Below are 5,127 nucleotides of genomic sequence, written 5' to 3' on the forward strand. Positions count from 1 at the left end.
CCCAGCCCAGCAGCGGTGTGGCGGAGGGCCCGCGGGGGCAGCGGCGGAAAGGGCGTCGTTCCCGGGCCTCCTCCGAGCCTTTCCTTAGGGGCACCTTGATACACCGGCGCCTAGGCTCCAGCTCCTCTCTGGGGATGAGCGAGCTACTCCATCAGCAGCTGATTTGCCGGCTACCAACCCGCGAGTCTCTCCTTGTTCAAGGCTTGCCACGCTGCTGGGTTCCTGCTGACAAGGCACAGGCCGCATCTGCAGCAGCTCCAAGCCCGTCCACAGGGAGGGTCACGGAGCCACGCTGGGCGGGGGGTGTAACCTGGGCCACATCAAGACCCCCCGAGCTGGGACGGAGGTCCGTGTGCTCCTGGAGCCCAGGGGTCCTTTGAGGGCGGGGCTGTGTCTTCTCTGTGTTTCTCTGGCACCCAACTCGGTACCTGAAATGGCAGGAGCTCAATAATGAGGACGAGAGAGAGAGAGAGAGAGAGAGAGCGAGAGAGAGAGAGGGCAAAGGATGGGAAGGGCAGTTAGGACGTGGGGAGAGAAAGCACCGTCCTGGCCCAGTGGCCTTGGGGAGAGCGGGGTTCTGCCTCTAACTCGAGGCCCTGCCTTCAGAGCACGGACGGCAGTGGAACCAGGATGCCTGTTCCCTGCTTGCAGGCCCGTCTGCCGCTGTTTCCTCCGGAGCAATGACCAGGCGACAGCCTCCTCCCGTGATGCCCCAGGGAGATGGAGCTGGCCAGCTCCAGCCGGCACTGAGTCCGGGCTCTGACATCCCTTCAGCCTGCTTGCCTTAGCCTGAAACACGCTCCCAGCTCACCCCCACCCCGGTGAGGGAAGCAGAAAGGCGAGTCCAGATAATCCCAGCAATGATGCCGTGACGGCACTTCAGCGGGGCCAGACGGAGACACGGGCTTCGAATCTCCAGGATCCAGAAGATGATACACAAGTGGCGGTTCACTCTCTACCCAACAGGAGAAGCTACCGTGCCTGCTCCTCCATTCAGCAGGCCCTGCAAGCGACAGGGCTGCCCTTCCACGTGCTCTCCGTAGACGGAGCGTCCATTTGTTCCCGGAAATTGAGCGGTTTGGAGAAGGTTTGATTCAGTCTTGGTCCTTTCTCTTGATCATGAGATACTTACACACCTTCTTACTATTATACAGTTCCTTGTGGGAGGACAGGGATTGTGTCAGTCTTGCTGGACACCAAGCCCCTAACCCCAGCTGTGCAGTGGGTCCCAGGATAGAAGAAATTGTGAATGTTGCAGGACAGTTCCGAGTCTGATTGAAAAAACCGGAAAGGGCATGGATTTTCTAAGTGAGGCAGGGAAGGTGGGGTGGGGGGAATCCAGGACCCAGGACTAATCACAGGGCCTTGTCTCGCCCCTCAGTTCTGGCTGCCGGTACCCGGACCTCAGAACCTCCCTGAAGCCCACACCATGCGCCAAACCCTCCCACATGTCACATCTGTGACACTTGTGTTGTTTTTCCTAGAATAAGCTGGCACGGGACCGGAGGCGATTCAAATCAAGCCTGGGAAAGAGTTCTCTTCCTCCTGAAAGGCTGGCTGACGAGGCCACGAGGAGAGAGCAGGAAACACACTGAAATAACGCTGCTCTCCGCTTCCCCGCACCTTTCGTCTGCGGGTTTCAAAGCACTCCCTGAATTTCCATCACATTTTCATGATGGCACGTCTTATGGCAGGTGGGGAACTAAACCTTCGCCCCTGCTGTTCCACATGTGCACCTCACACGCATGCCGCTGGCAAAAGTTCCTGACTTGTCCCCAAAGCGCTTCTTTCCTCTGCATTCCCCTGGGCAAATGCCCACCAAAGCTGGCATCACCGGCGTCCAGCTGTCCACCCCCCGCCCCCCGCATTGGTTCCATTCCCAGGGCTGCTTCTCTCCAGCCCTCACCTCCCTGGGTTGTTACCCACGTCCTAACTGGAATTCCCACCTCCTCCGCCAGCCTCCACTCTGGTCCTTGGGTGTCTTCCTTCAAGGCCAATGTGATGACGGCCGCCCTCGGCCTGAAGCCCTTCAGAAGCCCTGCCTTCTCTCGTGGGCGAATTCAGACTCCTTGTCACATCGCACAAGTCCCTCCAGGATGTGTCTCTGCGGCCACCCTGTCATTCCTCAGCTGCTTCCCCACGACACACTCTTGCAAGTGAGAACACGCACACACGCACATGCTCACACGCATACATACACGCTCACACACACCCTTACACATGCTCACAAACATACGCACTCTCACACACACATGCTCTCCTACACATTCCCACACTCACACACGCACACACCCCTACACAAGTTTCAAGCCCATAATCCCCTGAGCTCGCCACGCGGATGGATTCTCCCCTCCCCCTGGGCCTGCCCACTCCCAGTTCCCCCTCTGTCTTTCCCCATCTTGCAGGACGCAGCCCGAGTGGGACTTGCTCCAAGGGGCCTCCTGTCTCTCCAGGAAAACTCGTTCATTTTCTTTTGTGCCAGCGATGGAACGTGCGGTTGCTTCGTTTCCATCACTTACCGGCCCGTGTGACAGCGACGGGGTTGGATCCACAGCCTTTACTAGACGGAGGCTTCCTCTGAGGGCGGCCGAGGCTGACTCCTCTTCACGTGCCCGGCACGCGGCAGAGCCTCCGCGCGTGTCCGAGGGCCTCGATGGATCGGAAGTGGGACCCAGGGAGATTGCACACCTCACGCCAAGGACGGAGACAGAAGGGTGGGTTGCAGCCAGGAGTCCAGTCCGTCCAGACACTTCGTGAAGATGGAACTCTTATCTTTACGTAACTACTTCAGACAAACACCCCGTAGGAATGATGACTGGAGGGGACGGACACCAAACTTGAGGACACTTTCTAGAAATGCAGCTGGGGGAGGGGAAGGTGTCAGGATGATCCCATGAGTCAGTGGGGCTCGAAACTATCTTTCGACAAGGGCTATTTACCCACCCGTAGGGTAGGCTCTAGTCTCACAACCTATGAAAGAACAGGTGACTCACTGATGGGAGAGCTTAATGGCAGGGAATGAATTTGTGGCCAGTGGGCCAGGGTGAGGAGTTGTGTGGCAGGTTACACGAAGAGGCAGCTTGGAGGGTGAGACAGGGACTGGGGCCGGGGCCTGAGGATGCTGTCCTCCGGACTGGCCGACCAGCAAGCTGGACAGGATAAGAAGCCTCTTTGCCTCTAGAATTTTAGAGTGGAAGAAAGAGTAAAACGATGTACTTCAGCGTTTCTCATCCAGAGTGTCAGAATGCCCCGGGACTCCTGATCAAGTATGAGAAAGGGTAACGTCCACGACAAACTAGGGAGTGTGCTCCCCCCGGGCGATTGGATCACCAATGCTGCTAAACTGCGGTGTGTCCACCGTCGACCTGGATTCCAGCAAAAGAAACAGGAAAACCGCAGGTTTAGCCCAATTGCTTCCTTCTAAGAAGGAAGGAACTAAGGGCCAAACCCCACTGTTCCCCTCCTGCTGGGTCCCAGGGCTAAGCTAGGTCTCAGGGCTCCAGGTCTGCAGCCCGCGGTCCGCTCAGTCCTGTGGGCTGCTCTTAGCGTCACTTTTGTTATACCCTGCAGATGTAACACGAACGACCCTGAACTTTAACAAAGTGCTAAAGGTTTGGGGTTTGGGGTCCTGAAATTCCTTTAGGACCCACCTGCTTTCTGTGCTAATTTAATAACGTGAATAACAGTAATTGTTGTCTCTGTGTGCGCGCGCGATTGTTATTGCTAGGGTAAAGATTTTAACCTACGGCACATCTAAAGCGGCGGCCCTCAACCGAGGGCACTCTGCACCCTCCCACTCTCACCCACACCCCCGCGCACTTGCCAACGCCTGGAGACAGTTTTGATCGATGCAGCTTAGGGAAGAAGTACCACGGGGATCTAGTGGGCAGAGGCCAGGGACGCTGCTAACGCCCCACAGGGCACCGAAAGGACCCAGAGCAAAGAACGATCCAGCCGCAAATGTCAGTTGTGCCTAGATTGAAAAACCCTCGTCGGAAACAAACACCTCGTCCTGAAACAGGGTTCTGTCTCCTTGGGGGCAAGTGGGTTCCGCAAGAGCGCCTCCTCTTCCTGGATAGACCCAACCCTTTGAGTAATCTTGGCCAGAGGAATGGAAAAGGTTTCCAAATAAATCCTCCCAAACTGTAGGCTCATTCCAAGGTGCGTAGGTGGGAGTGAAGCCACAGCCTGTTTTCAGGAACTAATCCCCAAACCGCCCAGAGGAACCAAACCAGCAGGAGAAACTGTCCTCCAGCGAAAGGTGGGGCTGCGAGGACCTGAAAGGAGAGGGACCAGCTCTTCCAGCCTCAGAGAGCCTGGAGGAAGGTCCTGGCCCCAGTCCTGGGGAGGGGAGGGGCCGAGCTGGGGGTAGTAGCTGGATGGGGGCTTTGATCCAGTAGCTGTCACTTTGACAACATCTCCCCGCTGTTGCCCCTCTCCCTGCCGTGACGTGGACGCTGAGATGACAGAGATGTTCAGATTCTGTTTACAGGGAAGCTATTGATAGAAAGTGGGTGATACTGTACACAGCACTGCTGCACACCCAGAGGCTCCCATACACTCGCCCCTTTGCCCATCAGCGTTCTTTTCCTTGGGTTTTGCAACCCCAGAAGTCAGGGACGGTGACAGTTCACCTGACAGAGCCCCTGGCAGAGTCCTGCTTGCAGGCGTGCCGAGCGAGCGTGTGGTAACGGTGATGGTGATGATGAACAGAAATGCACCACAGGTTTCTCTCCCACAGGGACAGGTCTCCCAGGTGGTAAGTTCATCATACATCAAGTTCCCCTTAGACCCTACTTCTTAAGGGAGAAGAAAGAGGAAAAAATGCTTGTTGCTTCTTGTCATTTTAACAAGAAGACAGAGTTCTAGGCTTCTTGCCTTTAAACAACCAAAAATTAGATGAGAGTCGCCCTTCAAATGTCAGAATGGCATTTAGCCCGACAGCTCTCTCCTTGTCATGCGCAGGGAGCTGCTCTAGTCAAACCTGTCAGCGTGGAGTCAGTATCTCAGCCTTGGGTCACTGTGTCAGAGCTTTGAGCAAGTTGGAGAGAGAGAAGCCGGCCTGGGTGTCCTCTGACACCGGGGGACACTGAGGTGTCCCTCCCCACCATCACGTCTGGAAGAGGA

General features: G+C 56.4%; 1 long non-coding RNA gene across 1 annotated transcript; it reads left to right on the forward strand.

Annotated features, from left to right (window-relative positions):
• Nucleotides 1-626: 626 nt before the first annotated feature.
• Nucleotides 627-3,680, forward strand: LOC137232950 (uncharacterized). Its single transcript, XR_010947244.1, has 3 exons — nt 627-1,087; nt 1,485-1,694; nt 2,406-3,680. It is a non-coding gene; the product is annotated as an uncharacterized lncRNA (long non-coding RNA).
• Nucleotides 3,681-5,127: the final 1,447 nt, after the last annotated feature.

Source organism: Pseudorca crassidens, chromosome 10, assembly GCF_039906515.1.
Source record: "Pseudorca crassidens isolate mPseCra1 chromosome 10, mPseCra1.hap1, whole genome shotgun sequence".
NCBI lineage: Eukaryota > Metazoa > Chordata > Mammalia > Artiodactyla > Delphinidae > Pseudorca > Pseudorca crassidens.